Source organism: Gopherus flavomarginatus, chromosome 4 (genome assembly GCF_025201925.1).
Source record: "Gopherus flavomarginatus isolate rGopFla2 chromosome 4, rGopFla2.mat.asm, whole genome shotgun sequence".
Taxonomy (NCBI): Eukaryota; Metazoa; Chordata; order Testudines; family Testudinidae; genus Gopherus; species Gopherus flavomarginatus.
Window position 1 is genome coordinate 60,332,147 of NC_066620.1, and position 24,583 is coordinate 60,356,729.

At 43.8% G+C, this 24,583-nt stretch overlaps 1 protein-coding gene across 2 annotated transcripts in view; it reads right to left on the minus strand.

The window, feature by feature from the left end:
* The window catches only part of TOGARAM2 (TOG array regulator of axonemal microtubules 2), a 98,533-nt gene that overhangs the window by 72,598 nt on the left and 1,352 nt on the right, over positions 1-24,583 (minus strand). Inside the window, exon 1 of one of the 2 annotated variants that reach the window (XM_050948448.1) lies at positions 18,834-18,899. The exons of the other annotated variant lie outside the window; for it this stretch is intronic. The gene's annotated coding sequence lies outside the window, so the exon portion shown is untranslated. Of the gene's footprint in view, positions 1-18,833; positions 18,900-24,583 lie in introns of those variants that run through there. 2 annotated transcript variants of the gene reach the window in all.

A 24,583-nucleotide genomic window follows, 5' to 3' on the forward strand; every position in this document is an offset into this window, starting at 1 on the left:
TGCAGACATATAGGAAAGAGCTCACAATCTCTGTAATAAGTATGAGCTGAGGTCCAAAGCAGCCTCTGGTGCTTAAAAAATAGAATGAGTAAAAGAAAAAATATTGATGGAAATAATAATAGAAGGAAATTGATTAAAGAGACCTTATATTATTTTAAAAATATTTCCACTATTATCATTCTAGCGATTACTTCTGTGCAATGAGAGGGAATTTGACAGTGATTGGAGAGAGTAAGCAAAAGGCTGCTGAGTCACGACACTGTCCATGTCTCCCCTGTGCTCTACTCCCTAGCTCAGCCTAGCCCTGCAGCACTGCAGGAGTTCCCCTGCTTTCCCATCACCCCTGTGCTTTGCTCCCCAGCTCAACCCAGCTCTGAAGGTTTACAGCTGAATTCCACCATTTATTTCTTCTCTCTCTGAACACTGCCCTCAAGAACAAACCAAATAATCCAACAATCTATAAGAGTGGCTTTCAGTAATTCTGAGGCAGGGCTTAAATTCAGCTGGAACTGTCCAGAGTGGTGCTCCGGTAAATATTTTCAAACCGATGGGGCAGAAACCCCAAATCCCAGCACCTCCCGTGGGGCTGAAGCCCCAAGCACCAGTGCCCCATGTGGTGCTGAAGCCCTGAGTCCCATGACTCCGGCAAATACTCTATGAACATTTAAGCCCTGACCTGAGGGATAAGTCATGGTGCCTTTTGAGGGTTCAAATACAGGAAATCTAGATGTAAAATGAAACCACATGGTAAAACTGACACAGAGACTACACCCAGCTCCATTGTGTTCTAAAAAGCATGAGGTTGTATCGGACAACAACCTGCTTCAGCTACACCATGAGACAGAAGGCAAAGGCTAAGTGCTGAGGTGGCTAACAGCAGTGGAGGCTGACTGTACAAAGAACAGGTAGAATATAGGCAGTGTCAATGCAAGTGAGCCCTCCAGTAAAGTGCCTCATCCCTGAGATGCAGAGATCACCCTATTGGGAGGAGAGAGGGTGACTCAGTCTCCACAGTTTGTGTAATCCTTGGCCTTCCTGCCAAGACTGCAAAACAAGGGTGCTGGTTAGTGCCAACTGTGATGATACTCAGAGACTTCAGTGAGGGATGGCACTGATGTCATGTCTGATAGGTGCCAGGTCTTTCTAACAGATATGTTGTAGTTCAAACAGAAGTGATGCACCTGAGGCATAGATTCCTGGGTGAGGTTCTGTGGCCAGTGCTGTGCAGGAGATTAGACTATGATCACAATGATCCCTTTTGGTTTTATAATCTATGAATGGAGGAAGCTGCATTGCAAAGGAAAGACTAGTTTATAGTTTTGTGGAGTGAATACCTGCCCACAAGGAAATGGATTGAACCACCAGCATATTTCACACAGGGCCATTGGATGGGAATGACTCAAGGAGGAGAAGAGTGCCAGTTACTAGTACTGCTAGCCAGGATAAGCCCTGGTGACACTGGGCATAGGGCAACAATAGAACTTGAGGCACATAAGAACACACCACTGTCAAGGGTGAACACTCAACCATCACAGTGGTCCCTTCTGGCCCCCATAGACTCATAGACTCTAGGAATGGAAGAGACCTCGAGAGGTCATCGAGTCCAGTCCCCTGCCCTCATGGCAGGACCAAATACTGTCTAGGCCATCCCTAATAGACGGTCTAGACAGTATTTGGTCCTGCCATGAGGGCAGGGGACTGGACTCGATGACCTCTCGAGGTCCCTTCCAGTCCTAGAGTCTATGAGTCTATGAGTCTATAGGGGCCAGAAGGGACCACTGTGATGGTTGAGTGTTCACCCTTGACAGTGGTGGGTTCTTATGTGCCTCAGGTTCTATTGTTGCCCTATGCCAAGCGTCACCAGGGCTTATCCTGGCTAGCAGTACTAGTAACTGGCACTCTTCTCCTCCTTGAGTCATTCCCATCCAATGGCCCTATGAACATTCTGACTCCTACATCAACACACCATAAACCAGCACCAAAACAATGCTGCTTAGCATTCATCTGCAGATCTCAAAGCCATGGAAGATCAATAGCTTTAGCCCCATGTTATCGATGGCAAAAGGCACAGGGAAGAAAAAGTGATTTGCACAGGGTCACACAGCAGAGCCAGGAACAGGATTCCTGATTCCTAGTGCAGTGCCCTAGTCACTAGAGTTTGGAACATCAACACAATGAGACACATGTCAAGTTGTGATAAGACCATCTTCAAAATGAATGAAAGTAGAAAAGACGTGAGGAGCTGAGGTCTTTGTTTTCATAAATGTCTCTTGGGGCGAATGGTTTCTCAACTGCAGTACAATGAGGCCAGTGCTTAAGACATTCCCCACAGCCAATTTTTCTGACCTTCTGCAGGCTGACGCCATGTCAATCTGCTTTGTGAGTAAAGCTCATGGAAGTCTGTGAGAAAGGAAATGGCAATGTCTTCACCCCTTTGCATGTAAACATGTGCCTGCTCCCTCCTCCCAGTATGCATTTTCCCACAATAAGGCAAAGAACGGGAAGGAGAATATTTTAATACTAGTATAATACTTTGCACCTCCAGCATACAGCAATTTGCTTCTGACAAGCTTTACAAACATTATTGTAATTAGCACTCACCATAGCTGCATGAGATAACAAACACGGTATGCCTTTTACAGATGGGGAAACTGAGGCATGAAGCAGTTAAGTGACCTCTCTATGGTCACAAAGCAAGTTAGTTTTAATAGAGACTAGGCATCCTGCACCCAATTCCTCTTGGTCCAACCACTAGACAACAGTCTCTTTCTGTGGAATGTCCACAAACTCACAGACTGAGAGGGTGAGAAACTACAGAGATGCTAATATGCTGCGAATTAAGGTAAAACAGATTTTATAGATACTGCTCCTATTTAAAGGAGTACTGGGATAAAAGCCCCAGAGTCTGCACTATCACTATTCTATGCTACAAAGATTGGGACAATTGTTGGAGCATCCCATTCAGTAAATTTTCCTGATGAAATTGTCATCTTCTGCAGACAGTGTTGGCTTATTTGAATTTTTTGATGAAAAAAATTATTGAAATGATTCATTGTGATAAGGTCAAAATATTCAATTTGGATTTTTATGTTTAATAAAAATAATATTTACTACAATTATATTATATATTATAGTATAAATGTTTCAATAAGGTTGAAATGAAATGTCATTTTTGATTTTTTTTTCCAAAACAAAATCTCAGAATTCATTCTGCAGGAAGTTTCAATTTTTCATTCTGATTTAGAATGAAAAAAAATCCAAAATTGTGTAATTTCCCGTAGAATAGGAATTCTGGGTTCTGACCAGCTCTAATCCTGAATGGTGAACGATGTAAAAGACTGATTTGGCCACAGAAAGCAAGAGTGCCTGGCACCTGTGACACTGAGGACTGGTTTAGCAACTTGCAAAGAACATGGAGGCCTGCACCTAATTTGTCTCATAAGGCTCCACCATTTTTCTCTCTGCCAAAATAAAGGTCTGATCCTGGGAAAGGCTGAGGGTCTTTAATGCCCTCTGAAGCCAAAGGAGCTGCAGGCCCTAGGCACTCTGCAAGATCAGGCCCTGAAGGCACATAAGCCTATTTCCTTGTGCTTCTCTTCATGCAGCAGATGAACAGAAAACAGTGCCTGTTTGAGTTCCTGAAGTTAATGAGCTTTGCCTGATCTTAAACGGCAGCCACGGGACACATTTTAAAATGCTCCTTTGGGCTGTAATAGGCCTGCAGGCCATACTTTCGACACCATGGTGTAAAGGAGAAGGGAAGTTAAGTAGGAATACAGCTTTGAGCTGTATATGTATTTCAAATAGCAACCACATGATCTTCCATCATGTCACAGCCTCACACCCAGGGAGCAGTCACTCATCACTAAACAGACCAGATGCAATAGTGAGACAGCAAGATGAGAGTGAATTCCAGGATAGATATGAGCCCAGCAGAACGTGGCCATCCATCACAGACATAGTGGTACAATGTACTCTACCTGCTCAGTGCTTTGCTACCTAATCCACTTACATGCATGAAAATCACATGGTCTTGAGCAAACCCCATTTGGTTGCCTGGGCTGCTAATCCAGTTAATTGCATATTAGCTAACTGCATACTTCAGCTCTCTGCCAACTGCACTGAAATCCAAATGCTGTTACTCACAGTTTATTCACTCTGGATCACAGAATAGTTATATTCCACATGAGATTTTGCCTGTTCATCTGGTTTGGGGAACACAGGAATGCTGGCTTGGTTTGGGGAACACAGGAATGCTGGTTAGCATAAGTGGGAAATATCAGGGGTCTCAAAGAACCTGGTTTTCACTTGAAAACCACCATAGTGGGAGTGATTTTAATGGAAGTATAGAACAAATCACAGGGCATCTTACACAATGGTCTGAGGTCTGATCACAATTGAAATGTGGCTGTCTAGGAGCAAAAGCAGAGGAGACTTTCATAGGTAGAGGAACATGGGCATGTCAAGAGATAGCTAGTGCACGTATACACAGCACAAATCCAGTAGGCCAAGCTTAGGTTGATTGCATACTCCTCTGACAGGCAGATTCAGGGCTGGTGCCATAGCTACAAGAATGGTACTAACTAAGGCACTGCCTATATGCATGGGCCTATTTAGCCTGGTTATGAAACACTATTATAGTGCAATGTACCCTACAAATTGGAACTGTCTTGTACCCAGCTCCCCTGCCTAGGTAACTCCATAGTGTAGATGGGCCCTGGGAGACTTTCCTTTGAGGTGGCAGGGCAATGCAGAGGAACTTGCTAAGAGTGAAGTCAGTTATTCTTCCATAGAACTGCACTGAAGCCCAGGTGAGAGTCACCGATAAGCATTAACAACATGAATTACAGTCCTGGGGCTTTAAAATCCCACCTCTCCTGCAGGAAGGGAGGTTTTGTTGTTTTACAAGAGCCCATGTTCTTCAGTTGCATTCACCCTTCAGGGCAGGAAATCCTCATGTAGGACTTGAGGCGGAGGTGCTCCAGGACGAAATTAATGCTTTGAAGAGGCCATGTAAATTAACAACAATCGCATCATAAGTAGCTTCAGAAATTTTAAATTACAGTGAGGGTCACGGTGGTGGAAATAACTTTTCTTGGAGATGAAGGATGCCAAGGAGACATATTCAGCAGCAGAAGTTTACCTTGCGTAGATTTCATCAGGTCACATGCAGCAAACTGGATTGGCCTAGAATGTCTGACAATCCTGAATCCTCTATGACATGCACTAAAATAGCACAGCTCATGTCACAGGAAGTCATCAGTACATTCAGGCAGTCAACAGAGTGATGTTGGATGGGAAAAGTGGACCTGTTTTTTCATTTAAATAAAGTCTTTACATTAGTTAAATAGAGAACTATGTTTCATTCTACCAGTAAATACCAACAAGGGAGGGGGAATTGTTTTAGGTGGACTCAGAGGGTATAAATAGTAGTACAGGGATGAAATGGGGGAAAGTAAAGTGTTGGCAAGGAAAACGTCCTACCAGGCAGGTGAACAGTCTCCCAGTGAAGGTGGTGGAACATACTGGACATTTAAAAGCAGAGACAGGCATGATACAGAGGATCTCGATCTGAGACCCATTTTATCTGAGCCACCAACATTTAAGGGTCCAGATAAACACTTCTGGCCTGGGCCCATCTCTGTTGAAAACGGGACAAAGAGTGTGTGTTGTGGGCTGGACAACACAGGCTCTAGGGTACAATCCTGCACCAGCCCCTGGGAGACTGGGACTTGTGGTGCATTCTTATTCTCCAGCCTCTGGGGATTCCATGATTAAATAAATAAGGAGACAGGATATGAAGAGAGAGAACCTCATTCCCTCAATAACTACTCACTATTCAAATTCTCCAGCAGTCTGGGACGTGAGTCTGATGCCCAAGGGGGGGGAAAAGACATCTTGTTTTGCTAAAAAACCTACAGGCATTAGGCTGCTGCATGATGTTACAGTCCTTAGTGGAGTCATGGAAAAGTCCCTTCTTTGTGAGTGCAGGGAAAGGGATATTATTACATTTTTACCCCCACAATTTTCTTTTGACCAATGCTCTGTGTGAGAGATGGGGAAAAGCACTATTTCTACAAGAATGTGCCTGGTTGCATTAGGTTTGTTTCCAGGATTTGTCTTGTAGAAACCAGGCCGTGAAGTGAATTAATCCATTCTGTATTTCTGGCTCTTTTTTCCTCCTTGAAACAGCTGAAAAATGTATGAGAATTACAAGCCAAGGGCCTGATCCTGCTCCAACTGAAGTCAAATGGCAGCAGGACCCAACCTCGATCTTGTTGTTTCACATCATTTCAAAAACTGCTCTTTTGGTGAGCTGTGCAACCCCCCACTGTTCCATGTAGATAGTGCTCCATAATCATCAGCCCAAGGAGGCCAAAAAAACCCTCATTTGTATAGCACCAACCTATAGTTTGTGGCAGACATTGAAAATGAAACATGTAGCAAGTTTATAGGGGGTGTATCAGAGGAATAGCTGGGGAGGCAAGGCATCTAACATAGTGGCAAGGAAAAGGCAGTATGCAATGGGAAAGGTTCATTCAACAGTGTGCTGTTTTATTAAACTAGCTGTCTAGCGTGCCTTAGATAGCAGATTAGGTTTGCTCCAGAAAAAAGGAAAAGGATAAACAGGTAGGGGGCTGCTGGCTACCCTAGATAATTTATCTAATTAATTTTAACTTCACCTATTCTGGGATGAATCAACATTATCATGCTTGAAATCTGCCCCCTTTAAAGAACAAGTCCATTTAATCAGGTAGAAATGCGTTGTAAAGTTCATGTTAAACTTAAATGTTAAAAGGCAAAGAAAAACACCCACATACAAGAGGACAAATGATCTTATAATGATGGGACTAAATTGAGATGCGAGAGAGCTCGGTTCTGTTTCCAGCTCTTCCAATGACTTTCTGTGTAACCTTGGGCACGTCACTTGGGCTTTCTGTGTCTCAATGCCCCATCTGTAAAATGGGATAACAATATATCCTTTCTTTCTCTCCACCCTGCTGCCCCTGCACCCATCTATCCCCAATAAATCTCTGGCTCAGCCAGAAGCTGGAGTCAGAAGTTCAGTTTATATTTGTAAATGATTGTTCTATAAGCTTTGCTCTTTATAACTCATAACATTGTTCTTATCTCCCATAAATACTAAGAGGTACCTCCTGCCAGAAAAACCAGCAAAACAAAAATATTGGAGTTTGTAGATCAAATTATTTGGGAGCTATGATGAGCTAAGAAGAATCAGAAAAATATTCAAAATTCAACTAGAGGTGAGTTTTCAACACTCCATGGATGAAATCCCAGACTCATTGAAGTCAATAGGAGTTTTGCCATTGACTTCAACAGAGCCAAGATTTAACCACATAACTTTAAAAGCTTTGTCTAGTAGTTACCAAACTTCCCTAACAAGATCAAGCAAAGTTTCAGGAAAATCAGTTTTGTCTGAGTCAAGTCCTGGATCGTAATGGGGCAGCTGTTGTTCTGTAACACTGAAAGTGTTTTTCAGCACATCCCTGACTTCGTCCATCAGCCGTCAAATCAAGTAGATCCAGGCAAGCCAGTGAGACATGGCTGAGGTTAATGTAGGTCCTTAGTGTTATGTCTAGGAGCAGTAGCTAGTTCATCCAAACAAAGAATAGAATTTATATCTGGGAATCCCAACGAGTATCACAACTATGGCAGCACAGGCTCTCACAACAGTTCATGTACAGCCTCAGATATTAGAGCCAGAGGAGGAAACACTGGCCAAGACATCATGATCGGACCCAGTGCTCTCCTTGGGCATTGAAATCAGTGGCAAAGCTCCAACTAGCATCAGTGGTGGATGATGGTGGCCTTGACCATTTTGTCTGAAAGTGAACAAAATTAATCCCTGGTGCAGTTCCATTGACAGTGAAGTGACACCAGGGAGGAATTTAGCCCTAGAGGTTTTAGAAAACATATTGTTGAAACTATTTTTTGATGACAAAGAGCCTTCCAATCAAAATGAAAACATTTTCTAATCAACATTTTCATTTTGGAGGAGGAAGTTTTACATTTTTTCTATAAAAACAGAAATTGAAAACCAAACAATATTTGGTAAAAAAAAATCCAAGATTTGGTTTTTGAAAAGTTGTATTGAACAATTAATTTTTTAAAGAAAAGCTGTTTTTGAAAACTAAACATTTTTCAGTTTCAGATTAGAAAATAAAAATATTTGCAAGAAATATAGAAAAAACTCCCCACTAAAAATAATTGCCATTTTCCACCAGTGTCTCTAACACTGCAGTGATAAGTGCCTGCATGTAAGGCTAAGATTTTGTCACAAAGGTCATGGAAGTCACTGAATCTGCTTCAACCCCAGGACGGTGGGGCTGGAGCTGTCAGCCAGCAGGGTCCCCCCACCCTCGCTACTCCTAGCCGCTACTGGAGGCAGAAGCACCTCTGTAGTCCCCAGCTGACAGAGTGGGTAGCAGTGGGATCTCCACAACTTCGGGCCACTGCCAGAGGTGGCGGATGGGGGGACCCCACAGCTCCCAACTGCCAGGGAAGACCTCATAGCTCCAAACAGCTGCCAGTGGGCAGTGGGGACCCTGTGCTTTCAGTCACCATGGATGGGGGGAGCCCTGGAGCCCCAGCAACAGGGGGTGCTGGACCCTCCTCCTTCCCCATCTTACCGTAGTTATTTTTAATAAAAGTCATACACAGGTCAGGGGCTTCCGTGAATTTTTGGTTATTGCACGTGACCTGTCGGTGACTTTTACTACAAATAACCATGACAAAATCTTAGCCTTACTTATAGTTTTAAAATATACCCTGAGACCCTTGGCAGTACAGTAGAGATGAAGGGCATGGCAAATTTCTTTTTTTAATAAAGCCCTTTTCTCCTATTGGAACATAAACAAGCTCTAAAAGGAAACCCCTAGCACTCTTAGCAGGTTTTAGCCTATGAGTCTTATATAAGTGTCTCCAATCCATGTTTGCACAACATCCAACAGGTAAGCCCTGCTTATAGTACATTTCAATCCATCATAGGTTCAGTCAAGTCAGCAGAAATGAAATCAATATTACTTTCTGAACCAGTCTACCCTTACCATTGCTAGCAGAACCCCAAAAGGATCCATTGATATGCCAAAACCAGGCCATATGGCAACTACTTCTGTTCCAGATTCCAACAACTTGGTCCTCTCCTAGGGACAGAGAACCATAGCAAATCAGTTCACACAGGATCAGTGCTATCGCTTAGTGCTAGCTTTGTTCAAGGATGCAATTGCACCTTCCAGTCTTTGAATACACAAAACCTAATCTGCTACAAAGTCAGCATGGAAATAAGTACTCTAAGGCATTTCTAATGCACCATCCCCACAGTATCTAGACACCAGAATATCACATAGTGAATTGCTGTGATTCAAGTGCATTCTGCATGAAGTAACAGGTTAATACAGCTCATTCCACCTTAAAGGATCTCTTTAAAAATGGGTGAAACCACAGTTCAATAAAGCCCAGTAGTAAATAAAACCTATTCAAGTTCAGCTTGACAAACAGTTCCAGGTCACCTGGCAAAAGACATGAACTACAAAGGAAATAACTTTGCTGCAACGATGACAACAAGGGAAACCTACCTTCACCCTTATTTAGATGGTTCCATTAACACTGGGGAAGATTTGCACAGGGCTTGGCTATGGCTTTTACTGTAGCTTAGTAATGATCCCAGGTTTCTGTGGTCCCCTAGCCATCCATCACCCCTCTGCAGTTATTGCCCAGGTGTTAAACTGTCACAGCTTGCTAAGAAATTAGACCTGATGGCACCTAAGAAGATTCATAAATCCATTAGGTGAATGTGATCTGATTGGTTCCTTTTTTTTAGGCATTTGGCAAACAGGAAGGAAACAGATCTGTGGGACCAGGGGAGACTGGGCGACCTGCCAATGTATTTGCTTAAAGGGGAGGAGGGGCGTGTGAGGAAGGGCGGGGGGGGAGGGAGAGAAAGTACCAGCTCCCTAAGGCTGAGCCAAAACAATTTACAACCCACCAATTGTTTTAATACAGTAAAGCCAGAAGCTGCCTTTGCCATGTGGAAAAATTACATTTTTTCCACATTATCTTTCACAAGGTGTAGAAGGTTTATACTACAAAGGGAAAGTGTCAGGATTAGCAGGCCCAACATTTGACCTCCTTCAGGCAATTTGCTTCTAGCACTTCTGCTTTGGGCTGTGACTTCACAAACTAAGCAAGGTCAAGCTGGGTCAATACTTGGCTGGGAATCCTCCAAGTTAAAACTGGAGTACTGCAGAAAGCACTGCTGGTAAGTCAGTAGGCAGCACTCTTCTGGGAGTCATCACTTAATCAAATCAAAAGCCCAGCAGAATGTTGAGGGGCCTGTGGTGCTGAAAGTGCCCCCTTTTAGGTGAGAAAGTAGGACTAAGATACTAACTTGCAGTGACTATTAAAGAGCCCATGGCCTTTCCCCATAGCTCCAGAATCTGGTCAAGCAGAGATGTATTTATTTACATTCTGCTGGCCTACATACCCCCAACAGTTTCCACTGGACGCACGATTGCATTATCCTTATTTTCTGTTTCTGTGCTAAACAGTTGTGATATGTTGCTGGATAATGATAAACAATTGCCATGTTCCACCTAAAAAGTGGCCACATTTATGTGGAATGTGCAGCAATTTTCCATATAGCACAGATCATTTGTGAAGCTCTTTGGGATTCTTCAAAATGACAAGCTTTTATATATAAATCATAGCTATTTTGCATTTTTTCATTTATATTTTGTACAAAACTCATTTTTTTATGTTAGGGCTTTGGTCTTTGTTTAAATGCTCAAAATAACCCCCCATCAATGCCAATCACACAGTTTCAGGAAACCCAACAACAAACCAGTGTGCACACCCCTTAGCTGACATTTAACTCTCCAATACAAAATAAGTGTGCACAGCTTAATACATGTGCAATCTCACCACAAATACTAAATGTGCCTACTTCTCACAGAATGTGAGGTCAATATCACATCCTTATTCTACAATGGGGAAACTGAGACAGAGGGGAGAGAGTGACTTCTCCAAGATCGCCCAGCAAAGCAGTGGCAGACCCAGGAATAAAACCCAGGTCCTTCTGCATGCTAATCCAGTGCTCTAGCAACTAGCCCACACTGCCTCACAAACAACCTTAATTAAACCTAGTTGGCACTGCCCATCTCTCATAAGCAACCCTACAACAATAAACCAGTAGACAAGGCCTTACACTTACTAACAACCCAACAGAGCTGGCTGAACAGTACCAAGAGAGGTCAGTTTATATTTTGTGAATCAACAGGGTGAGAGCTCACTTTGATGTCATTGCTGGAGAAGGGCTGTGTTCTGTCATTCCTTGTTTGCGAGTATTTGTATAACCATTGGTTTGTTCATGAAAACGTTGGCGAAGCCTAAAGTTTCAAGATGTTTAGCACAAAATAGTGGATGAGAGCCGATGCTGTTACACAGGTGTGGTAGTTTGGCCAAGTAATTCATCATCCATGCGCTGTATCTGATTCATTTTTCCTTAATGTTTTCCTTCTTGTAGCCTCTGTCTGGCCAGTGTGGGGAGCTTTCTTTCTTGGCATGGTGGGTGACCAATGCTTAGAGTGGTGCTGGTAATGGTGCCACCATACACCAGTAGCTATGGGAAAGGCTTTCACTTGTGCCCATTTCAGTATGGCATGGAGTCAGATTATTTAAGTACTTGTGGTAGGCATTCACCCCAGTGTGCCTGTGTACTATTTCATCAAATGGTGTCACAAAGCACCGCAGCAGTAGCCACACTAAAACAACACAAAGCGGTGTGTGCTAGTGACCAGGAAATCATCCAGAGAGGCAGTACAGCCACATAGGTAAGTAGTGCTTTGGGGCTCATTTCCATGTGTTGCATTGCATTGACCAATGTTGCTGTGTTAACATGTTCCCATTGTTTGTGACAGAGCTGACCCCGGCTGCAGGCACCACCACCTTTGTGGATCCCCCATAGCTGTTACTCCCACCTCCTCTAATCAACTGTCACATTCCAACTGCCACAGAACCTGTGTGTGCCAACATTCCATCTGGTTCCACAAGGCTCAGCTGGTAATGTTCTGAACAGAGAGTGTCTCAGCCATGTTCCCAGCTGTTTCTGTTGCAACACACTGGAAGAGTTGTGTTGGTTTGTGCATGTGGTGAATGAAGGGCATACACTACGGTGAATGGCTCTGTGTGTTTTGACGTTGTTTGTTTGTGCTGGCTGTGTTGTGTGGGTGCTTTTGAAGAACTGTGGGAAACGGGCCAAGTAATCCACTACTCTCCCTCATTTAACCAATGTAATTGTTGCACACAACTTAGCTGTAGAGTAAGGGTGGCAATTGGTTGAGTTACCTTTGATGTCACTATGACCTAGGACCCTTGTCATGGCACAGAAATATCCCTTACTGTAATTATATACCACATGGGTATAATTCATATAGTCAAAATAGCTGGGAACTTATAAACTGGAGAGTAACAGACTGTGAATCTCAGTGATAATTCAACCTGGTGATATTCTTTACAAAAAGAGCTCTTAGGCATGCTCATAGCAGTTTCTGTCACTTCACACTGACTATACAGACAGTCTAGGCTTCAGGGTTATACAGAGTGACAATATTGAAATCTTATTCTGCAGATAATTACTTGTTCAAAAATGTCTACCAACAAGTGTGCTATTTATTTGTTTGTTATTCTTCCGTCGCAGAAATTTCAGTCAGTTGGTTAGGAAGCAGAAATATCACTCATGAGACCAATCATACACCCTGAATAACAAACAGCAGGCAGTTGTAGTGAACCTTTCTGAGAATAATCCACAGGCTGAAAATCATTTATCTAAAATATCAGGTGCCCATTTGTGAATAATCAATCCATTCAATAAAGTTGGAATTGGTTTGCAGACAGCATAATGAGCTACGTTTGTCTCATAACTTATTCATAAATAAGCCAACCAACTCTCCAAACCAGCAGGTATTCCACAGCACCCAAGAGGAGCCGCTAAAGGGCAGTGAAATGCGCACATGCTAGTCAGTTCATTCAAGAGGGTGTAATTAAACTGAATCATCATTCATTGTTGCTTCAGTTGGCTCTCATTTTGGTTTGGGCTTTAGTACAATATGAGAGTTGCATAGAGGTTAGATGGATTCTGAATGGGGTGACACCATCAGATCACTTGTGTTTTTCCTTCTTTTGGATTTGGCTTCAAAGGAAGTTTGACCTGTACACAGCCCTTGGAGAAGCCTAACCCACACTAAGTCCTTCTCTCAGATGTTCATGAAACTTCCAGATTTTTGCCTGGAACTCAGTCATTCAATACATGTGTTTACATTTTAATACACAATCTCCTTCTACCTCTCCTTGAGCTGGGCCCAGCAGCTAGCTTTGTAATTAAAAGTTTATATATATATATATATATTAGTTGATTTTTTTAAAAGCTAAAGAGGCTGTGGCTGGTCATGATTTGGGTTTGTTTGTTTGTTTCCTTTAAGCATCTGACACTCCAAGCAGGAGTTCTAAAAGGCATAAAAAGACTTGAACCAAGGCATCAACCAGACATCAAATTTCTTGGGGCTTTTTTTCCCCTATGTAAATAAGTACATGATTTTCCTAGGACTGGGCAAACGGGTTTGGCTGAAAAGAACAGAATCTTCTCCTCTCATGCCCATCACCACCCCACCACCACCAAAAAAGTCTCAAACCTTAAATTTTAGAGGTTTGGAAAATACCTTGGTTAACTAGAAAAAAAGTTACACCTCTGCCCTTCTTGATTTCCATGAGAAATACCACAAGAAAGGCCAATTCCTGCTATTTTCAGTGTTGTACTTGAGGCAGATGGAATAGAACTGGAGGAAGAAGGTGCAGCATGTGCTTTGGAATAGTAAACGGACCTTCCACAAGGAAAGGAAGCAAAGGATGGTGGTGAAAACTGTTAAAATGTGAGTGAGCATAAATGAAGAATCTAGTTTCAGGCTTCTTACTGACCACCGTCAAATTCAGCATTTAGAACAATCATAACTGGGAGATACAACCTGTTGTGTTTCACATACAAAGGGTGAAACATATACTCTTATCTAAAATCATTATTTTAGAAAGCCAAGAACAAGCAAAACTCCTATCATCTTCAGGAGAGATAGCACCGTGTGATGGGCTCCTTGTAAAGAGCCGAGAACAAAAGAGCCACTGTCTGTGCAGGCAGAGAGTTCTTCAAAATAGAGATACAGTACTCCGAGAACAAAGGCATCAGAGTTTCAAGCTACTCTACAACAAAACTAGACCCACTCCTAGCCTTAATCACATGACTAATTTTCCTCCAGCCAGTTTCTATAGTGAAAATAAGCCCTTGTTTGACTCACAAAAATGATAATAGTTAATACTCCTTTAATTATTATTCCTTTGAGCATGACAACTGATAGGTCAGATATAGTGATCACTTTGTGTAGAGTGTTCACCCTCTGGTTATAGAGTGTTTTTGTCTTTTTCATTTTCCTTTTTGAGTTCATTCCAGACCATAGTGATTGTCTGTTTTCACCCACAGTTGTTGTTAAGGTATCTGGTGCAAGGGATGAGATACAGCACATGCTGTGATAGGCATATGTAGGACCCATAGATCTTGAAAGGTGTGTTGGGGGTGGAGTTGATCATTGTAGCAGTGGAGATATGTCTACAGGTTTTGCATCTATTGTTCTGACAGGGTCTGGTGCTGCTTTGAGTTGGTGGGTCCTGGTCTGTGGGGAGCTTGCTTCTGGTGATGAGCTTGAAGAGGTTAGGGGGTTGTTTCAAGGCCAGAGACAGGGTTCAGGAAAGACTTCTTTCAGGATTGGGGTTCCCATAAAGTATTGGTTCTACTTTGATAGCCTGCAGAGGTATCAGAGTGGGGTGGTCAGTGACAACTAGGGGTGTGCGGCCAGAGCAATCACTCTATATCTGACCTCATCCTCAAAGGAAACCTGCTTGATACTTTTAAAAGACGAGCTGGGAGCTTAAATTCATTATTCTGCTAGACACTAAAAATCAGTGTCTTCAGAAAGACACTGGATTTATGGTTTATTACAACAATCTGACCCCCACTAACTCCCTCTTTTTGTCCTATACTACAGGGGTGTTAATAGGCCACTTCACCTTGAATGGTCCCTTAGAATATGTGCTAACTAATTCTACCAAAAGAACAGAAGTACTTGTGGCACCTTAGAGACTAACAGATTTATTTGAGCATAAGCTTTTGTGAGCTAAAACCCACTTCATTGGATGCATAGAATGGAACACACAGAAAGAAGATATTTGTACATACGGAGAACATGAAAAGGTGGGAGTAGCCATACCAACTGTAAGAGGCCAATCAATTGAGATGAGCTATCATCACTTCAAAGTGTTCTTTTCCTCTTCTGCTGGTGATAGCTCATCTCAATTGATTGGCCTCTTACAGTTGGTATGGCTACTCCCACCTTTTCATGTTCTCCGTATGTACAAATATCTTCTTTCTGTGTGTTCCATTCTATGCAATGAAGTGGGTTTTCGCCCACAAAAGCTTATGCTCAAATAAATTTGTTAGTCTCTAAGGTGCCACAAGTACTTCTGTTCTTTTTGAGGATACAGACTAACACAGCTGCTACTCTGAAACCAATACTTCTACTAAACTATCTATTTGATCTTGTGACACCCTAAGTACCTTTCCCAGACCTAAAGAGCAGCTCTGTGTAGGTCAAAAGCTTGTATCTCTCACCAACAGAAGTTGGTCCAATAAAAGATATTACCTCACCCACCTTTGTTTCCCTAATATCCTGGGACCAACATGGCTATGGTAACACTGCATACAATAGTTAATATTAACAGGTCTTGGAAGGGATTTAAAACTTCATACTTCAGGGCTTACGACAGTCTCAGAGGTCAGGATGAGATGTAATATGGGAGCAGATTATCCCATATCTGCCTACTGCAGGATTCTTACACTTTCCTCTGAAGTATCTGGTACTGGCCACTGTCAGATACTGGACTAAATGGATCTCAAATCTGGTCCAGATTGGCAATTCCTATGTTCTTAATTCAGCACACCTAATGTCTGGTCTTTGTGGGACAGATCAATCACCTACCCAATTAAGTGCAACTTTAGCAGCAGCTTCATTCCTTTGATGAATGTTTATCTAAATGTCAACTTGCTGATTCACATTCACTTATGGCCTTGTAAACAATAAGGTGTTTAATTCCTTCAGGCTTCATAAACAATACTGAGGTGTAATAGCAGTGACTGCAAGATCAGATAAACACCCCAAATACAGAGATGGATAGATATACATTCTGTCCTGTGCTACAATCAGTAATTCACAGCATGTTACAACAAGCTCAACAGTATATTACCAGGAATTAGACAGGGGTGTTTCAATGTGGTCAACAAATCACTATGGGCCCACAGTGTAAAACACCAGGTGTCAGACAGAGACTATTCAAGGACTAATTGGAATGGAAGGAGTGAGAGGGGAACTACTAATATTGAAGTATTATAAATGACAAGGATATGTACTATGGACTTGCAATTGAATATTGTTTGTCCAAAGGATTGGAAGACTCAGGGGGTTGATTGTAGGGTGCAGAGCCTTCCTTCTCCAGATTGCTAAATCCCAGGACAGTAATCAAGAAAAGTCATCATCATCTGATGGCTGTTCAATGGCCTGCATGAAAAGAGTTTTTAAGCCTCAGTCAAGTTGCTAGTGAACCAGTATCCCTATCACACAATCAGCAGCACCACTGGGTCTCTTGTTGTCAGACAGGTTAAGCTCAGATGGGCCATGGAGTCTGAATTCTCCCCTTGCTCCTAGCAGTTGTTCCTCCCAGTCACAGATCGTGAATATGAGCAGGGACATGTGGATGAATCTTTCACTGCCTTTCCTGTGCTGAAGCTCCTCTGTAGACTGAGGACCTCAGACTCCAAAACTGTCAAACCTGGCACCTTTCACTAGTGTTAATGGTCACTTACAAAAGTCAAAGAAGGAGACTTCTTCTGTTCTAGATCTATCCCTGTCGCTGTGGATCTGGTAACCAGCTTTATGGCATATCTCTTGGCACTGTAGCATGGATTCATTTGCTGCTGGGAGTAAGATCTCCCAAGTGTTCCTTTTAATGCTGGTAATAGGGGCACAATGGAAGCATTACATCATAGGAAGCAGGAAACTAGTCTAAAGTAAATTTAGCCTGTAAACTACTTTGACATTTAGAGATCAGGCTGAGCTGCCAAGTTCAGATCTGGAAAAGAGAGGTTACTTAATAGTACAGTAAATGGAGTTCTTTGAGATGTTTTATTCCTATGGGTGCTCTACTCCAGGTGTGCACACACACTACTGTGCCTTCATTAGAGATTTTTGATAGCTGTGTCTCCAGTCCATGCTGGCACTTTGTACATTGTCGTGCTTCAATACTAGAGCAGACAAAGAAGTGTGGACCCACTGGGAAATTCAGCCAGGAGTGGAATTTCTTCCATTTTTGCAAGGAAGTCTTTCTTGTGGACTGTTTTGTACTATTCAGCAGTATGTTCAGTACCTTGGATAAGCAGTCCATCGCTAAGCTTGAGAGCCATCCAGGAGCCAGACCTTGAGGTGTAGCTGGGAAAGGTTGGGATGCTGTAGTTTCCCCAGCTCCTGTGTCAGAAGATCCAGAGCTAGAGGCAGGTGAAGAGCTGGCTTCAGGGACAGGCAAATTGGGTCTGGGACCCATATCTTCTTCAGCCAAGCTGGTGCTATGAGGATTATTTTGGCTCTCTGATTTTACTCTATTCAGGAGTTTGAGAAAGAACAGTGTCAGAGTAGAGCAGCATTCATGGTTGAGAGGTGGTCAGAGCATCTCCCAGTGAATCACAGCCATCAAATACCCTCAAGCAAAATTTCATGTTAGATGGGGTTGTGAAAAGGTCTATGTCAGGGAAGCCCCAGCTACTCTAAACTAAAGAGTAACTTTTGTGACCAAGATAGTCCAACTGTTTGAGCTCCTTGTTATGTGGCATAGATTTGGAGTGATGTTGTTGTTAAATAAACCTCTAGCATTCAGGATTAAGCACTGGCTGGAAAGGACTAATGAATTATCCCAAGGGCATGGAGTCCCCCAAAGGCCGGACAGGTAAAGAAAATGTTACTAGCAGGCACCGCACCTGGGACAGTAACAGGGAAATCCCAGCATGGATGAACTTGCTGGGAGCTATCTGTAACCTACAAAGGGAGAAGAGCCAGACTTCAGGAAGTGTGCTAGGAACTTCTGTTATTGCCAAACTAATTGCCATGAGATATGCTCATCTAGGGTGATGGACGGTAGCACAAGACACTTAGTAGACAGTTATAAATTCCTTAGACTGTGCCCGGAAGTGGGCCAGGTGACTGAGTATGGATCCCAAGGTCGCTGACCTAAGAATTTACAATCAACATTTCATACCTGTCATAAATGAAGCAACCAAAACAACAGAGAGGGGGCAGGGCAGAAAAGAAGAGAAAGGTCCCACCATCACACTCTCAAGAAAGAAGTGGGAGGGGCAGAATATCTCTCCAGGCTTCAAGGGGCTGCTGCATTCAAAGTGCCACTGAGCCAATTGTTAGCTTCACTCTGTGGTCTCTAATGGGGGCGGGAGGAAGTGACAGGGTAACTAGAGCAGAATATGGCCCATACGCTATGCACTTGGTAGGGGAAAAAAAGTAATAAAGAGTGTGGGAGGGTCCAGAGTCAGAACTTTAATCTCTGCCAAGGGGAACCAGCCTGCCCTGCACAGAGCATGTCACCAAAATCCTGCTAGGGTTGGTGTAGATGAGCTAGGGCGTATGAGGAAGTTATAGCAAATAAATAATCACACTCACAGGCAAGTGTCCCTGCACCAAATTGAAAGCTGCCAGCTCCAGCTCCAGCTGTTTAAGACTTCTCACCAGCTCCAGCAATATTTACACTCCTGCTGAAAGGAAAGGAAGAACAGGGCTACATGCGGGGAGCACATCCTCTGAGGCATTCAGGGGAGCTGGAGCTAAGATATTTCATCTCTGCTTTCCCCACCATCCTTCATCTATGGGAGCATCTCATTTACAGCTTACATCTCTCCTTCCCAACCTGCCAGCTAGCTGTGCTCTCAGGCATTGAGCTGAAATGGTTCCCAACAAAACCACAGAGCTAATCCCCCACAAACTCTGGAAATCTGGATTTAGATCTGAATTTCATGACTCTGACACTTGGAACTGAGCAGAATCCAAATCTCTCTCCCCTTCCCAATATATGAGCTCTTAAATTATTACTTTGTAAAGCACTTTAGAGTACAAAGTGCTGCTAAAAGCTAGCTTCTAGCCTGTGCCATTTATCTGCCTCCCCAAGCCAGCAGCTTCGCTCCTGGCACTGAAGCCATAAACAAAGCCAGGACTGACAAAGGAAGTGATGCCAAGAGAAATGAGAGCATCCTTAAGAGAAACTAATCTGGCAACAGAGAGTCAAGCTGAGTGGGGAAGTTAATGGAAGGAAGATTTGTACAGGAGGATCTACTCTAATCTAATCCTTCAACGGGTATAATGTGACAACGCTTGGAACCCAAGTCAATAAACCCTATTTCTGATGATCAGGGCATCTCTCATCAGCTGTAATTAGGGCTCTAATCTTAAATCCTTGAGAGAAAAAAAATCTTAGCCTCAAAGTTAAATGAGCTCACTGTCTAATCAGCTATTTCCCCTCTTTACTGTGCCAATATTGTTTCTGTCTCTGGGCAGATCCTCAGCTTTTGTAAATCAGTACCCCTCCAGTGACTTCATTGCCTTCAATGGAGTATGGCCAATTTCCGCCAGCCATTGATCATGCAGATGAGATGGATTTCATTCCTTTGTCTGCCTCTGTTTCCCCTCTCTGCTACTTGCAGCAGAAATAAGATCAGCTGTGCAAGTCTCAAGAGCACCCTACAGCAGGAGTGTCAAACTCATTTGAATTCCACGTTTAATTAGTAGCCCAGGGTACAAGCTCTGTGATACACATTCCTCCCAGCGCACAGCAGAATGCTCACTGATGGTATTGGTAGACATGTGCAGAGATTGGGGGCTGGGGTGGAAATATTGCCTTTATGTAATAACTAGATGTAGTTATTTGTCCCATGGTTTACTGATGCATTCACTCATTAAGAAAATGTCCTTTTTAGGTCCACTGCTGTTCCTGCCCCTTGTTTCTGTTTCTTCCTCATCCTCCTGTCACTGTTTCGCTCCCTCAGCCCTATTTAACAGTCATGTCTGTTCTTTCCTCTGCATTGCCTTCACTGCAGCAACTCCCACTTCCGAAGAGCTTCACCCCCCTGCTAAAACACACTTACCTATTTCATTGCTGTTTGTGTCATCATTGGGCTTTAGAGCTGACTGTCATAACATTTTTTCCCAGATCTGGACCTTAGCGTCCAAAATATGGGTGTTAGCATGAAAACCTCCAAGCTTAGTTACCAGCTTGGACCTGGTAATTGCTGCCACCAGCTAGGAATTATGCAGTGACTAGCTCACTGTGGTCTCCCCAAAACCTTCCCTGGGGGACCCCAAGACTCAGATTCCTTGAGTCTCACAACAAAGCGGAATAAACCATTTCCCTTCCGCCTCCTTCCCTCCAGGTGTTCCCTCCCTGGGTTCCTGGAGGGATATACAGAAGCAAGCTCCGTGAATCTAAACAAAGGGATTCTACCCTCCCTGTTGCAAGTCCTGGAAACTCAAGTACCGAGAGACCTAATCTCTCTTCCCCCTCACCCAGAGGGTATGCAAAGTCAGGCTTAGTAAATCTAACACAAAGAGATTTTCCCCCTGACTTCTTCCTCCCACCAATTCCCTAGTGAGCTGCAGACTTAATTCTCTGGAATCCCCACTAAAGAAAAACTCCAACAGGTCTTAAAAAGAAAGCTTTATATAAAAAAGAAAGAAAAAGACATTAAAAATAGTTTCTGTAATAAGGTGACAATATACAGGGTCAATTGCTTAAAGGAAAAAAATGAATAAACAGCCTTATCCAAAACCAATACAATTTAAAACATTCCAGCAACTACACACATGTAAATACAAAAAAATATATAAACCTATTGTCTTACTATCCTTGTACTTATAACTTGGAAACAGAAAATTAGAAAGCCAGGAGATAGAAAGATCACTCTCAGAGCCGAGAAAAGAACAGACCAAGAACAAAGGACTCACACTCAAAACTTCCCTCCACCCAGATTTGAAAAAGTCTTGTTTCCTGATTGGTCCTCTGGTCAGGTGTTTGGTTCCCTGTGTTAACCCTTTACAGGTAAAAGAACATTAACCCTTAGCTATCTGTTTATGACACTGACACTCCCCATCCCCTCCAAGGCAGATTGAAGTCACTGTTTCAGGCTGTCTGCAGACTCAGGCAAAACTTGGTTCATGTGTGGAAAATGCTGTCTGCAGCCAGGAAGAGGGGGTTTGGGGTTTGTTTGTTTTTTTGTTTCTTAGATGAGAATTCTGCCCAATCTGGATATGCCCTGTGGACCACATAAATATGACTTACGGTCTGAATCCAGCTACCACTCCATACATTTGTCACCCCTGCCCTACCCCACCTATTCTTGTGGGAAGTTGATTAGCTTCCTCTAGGGCCCCAAAGTGCATGTAAATAGCCACAAAGCTGCTTTCATTTTTTGCTTCAGACATCCTTGTTATGTTCCTTTTTTCGTTTTTCAAACATTCCAGGCTTCTGAGGACATAGCAACATCCTCCCCTCTAGAGGAGAAAGATTTATGTTGCACAAGAGTGGGAGCCAAAGCCACAGTGGAAGGTTTAACTATTCAAAGTACCCTGAGCAGGAGGGACAACTCAGTGGTTTGAGCATTGGCGTGGTAAACTCAGAGTTGTGAGTTCAGCCCTTGAGGGGGCCATATAGGGATCTGGGGCAAAAGTCTATCTGGGAATTGGTCCTGCTTTGAGCAGAGGTTAGACTAGCTGAGGTCCCTTCCAATCCTGATATTCTAAGTTCTGGGGGCAGATCCTCAGCTAGTGTAACTGACATGGAGGTATGGCAATTTATAGCAGCTAAGGATCTTTAAAAGACTTCTCACTCTGGGGACTGCAGAGCTAGGTTCAAAATCTGCAGAGTAGACTTTGATGGTTATTTTGGCACTTTTGCTTCCAGCCCCTGGTGGAATCAGGGAACAAAGACCCCTGTAAGGAGAGCTGAAAACATCAACTGAACTTCCAACTTAAAAGCTGGTTCAATTCCAGTTTTGGGTGGCAGAGGGAAACTGGATGCCAATTCCTGCTGCTGAAAAACAGTTTCTGAATGTCGGTCCCTTCTCCTTTAGCTGTAGGGTTGGAAGAAGTCATCAGTCATCACCATTTGGATTTTATACTACTTACCTTTTGGCTCTCCTAGGCTTTGTTCAGATTTCACTGCCAGACCTTTTTTTTTGTTTTTTGCTGTGCAAGAATTACATAGGAGTCCCAGGGCCCACCCTAAACATGTGTTTAACCCTGCTCTGTCCCAAGATAGATTATCCAGTCACTTTACCACTGGTCTCACTGTGTCACCCCGCTCCTGGGGTCTCTTCCACTCCGAAGCAAAATGGGGAAAGGGAAGATGGACACTGTCCACTAAGACATGCCAGGATCTTCATTTCCTGCTCCCTACAGGTGAGGCAGCAGTACCAGGGACCCTCTGTTCCCTATGGGAGTGGGCTGCTGGGCCACTGCAACTAATGCTGATGGTATATCCAAGCCTTGCTACAAAGACCACACACTCTGTATTGGAGTGGTTCTCAACCTGTTTATCATTGTAGCCAACATATGCGGCCCACCATGTGTTATGTGGGCTGCAGGTTGAGAACAGCACCCCTCCCCCAAAAAACTGCCCACAGTTCCCTATGCCCAACACCCCCACCAGAGCAGGGCCAGGAGCAGAGCCCTGGGCACAGGCTGGGCATCCGGGACCCAGACCCACTGCATGGGGCCAGACCGCAGGACCCTGCTAAGCAGGGCCGGGCAGCAGCTGGCAGCGGAACCCCATCACACGGGGCTGGGCAGCAGCCGGCAGCCAGATCTGGACCCCAAGTGCTTCAGTGCAGGGATGGGCAGCCGGGATCCCCAGCATCAGGCCAGAAGCAGAGTGCCTGGTCTGGGCTGGCAGCCAGGATCTGAGAAGAGGGGCCAGGAGCGGAGCCCCACCTAAACCCTGGGGATGCTGCAGCACTCCGGCAAACCCCTAGTTCCAAGTGCTCCCCAAAAAACCTACCCACAGACCCACTCTCCTGCCCCTTGCTTTTCTGTAGCACTCTCCAGCCCCCTGCTGGAAGGAGCACTGGGGCAGGTAGCAAGATGCTGTCTCCGCCTCAGCCAGCCCCAACCCTGCCAGACCAGAGGGGTAAATTTTGAATGGTTTTTTTTTTTGTTTTTTTTTTTGTTTTTTTAAAGCATGCAGCCCGCAGGTTGAGAACTGCTGCTGTACCAGCAATAGCCAGCTCCCTAATTGTGGTCCAGTGAATAGGATGTCTGGACTAGAAGTCTGCAGACCTGGGTTCTATTCTTAGCTCTGGCACTAACTCACCATTCATCCCAGGACAAAGCACAACCTCTCTGTGCCTCAGTTTCTCCAGTTATAAGATAGAAACAACAGTGCTTGTGCATCTTAGTAAAGCAGGTAGATGAAGTGCTATTATTGCCTCCCTTTTGAAATGGTGATACCATGACAGGACCATCACTTATCCCAGCACCAGTTCTGCACAGTGAGAAAGATTCAAAGGGTGACTCAAGTGACAGAAGAGGAGTCCTGGGGCAGGATTATGCACCTTAATGATGATTTCTAGCTGGCTCCCTCCCTCTGACCACCACCTCCCACCAGCTCCCTCCTCAGGAGTCACTTCAAACAACATCCAACTCTTGTATAGCACTTTTCAGCAGTAGATTCAAAGCTCTTGGAGATCAGTATCGTTATCCCCATGATACAGGTGGGGAAACTGAGGCACAGAAACGTGAGGTGACTTGCCCAAAGTCAACCAGCAGTCCAGTGGCGGAGCTGGGTTCTGAAGAGAAGGAATTTTCAAGCCAGAGCCAGTGAGCAGAGATTAATCCCATCCATGCCCATGGCAATTTATCAGCCCACTAACACATTCAGATAAAAACTAAGAATAAGCTGGCAAGGGAGACTGAGGAGTCACCACTGGAGGTAGTCACAGTTCTGCCAGAGATCCATCTACGAAGAATGGGTTAGAGATAATGAGATCAGCCCTGCCATTACACAGGAGAATGTTATAAATCAGTCCCTTTTGTTAGCAGGGCAATCTTCTAGCATTAAGAAAGGCCTGGGAGCCACCTAGTCCTCTCCATAAACATCAAGGCTTTTAATTGCATAGAAGTGCAAGCAGTGCAGTTTTTCTGATCTTTTATTGTTTCAATGAATCACGTATTGAAGCTGTAGCAAAATCCCACTAGAAAAGCCACAAGAATTTGGCACAAAAACCTGTTCCTCCTCCTGAGAGTGTTTGCTCATGAGCACATAGAACCTGGAGGAAAAGCCAGCTGATGGACTGGAACAGCTGTTCCTGTCTTTTTCCTTCATGTTCTCTAGAACAGAGGTTCTCAACCTTTTCCTTTCTGAGGCTTCC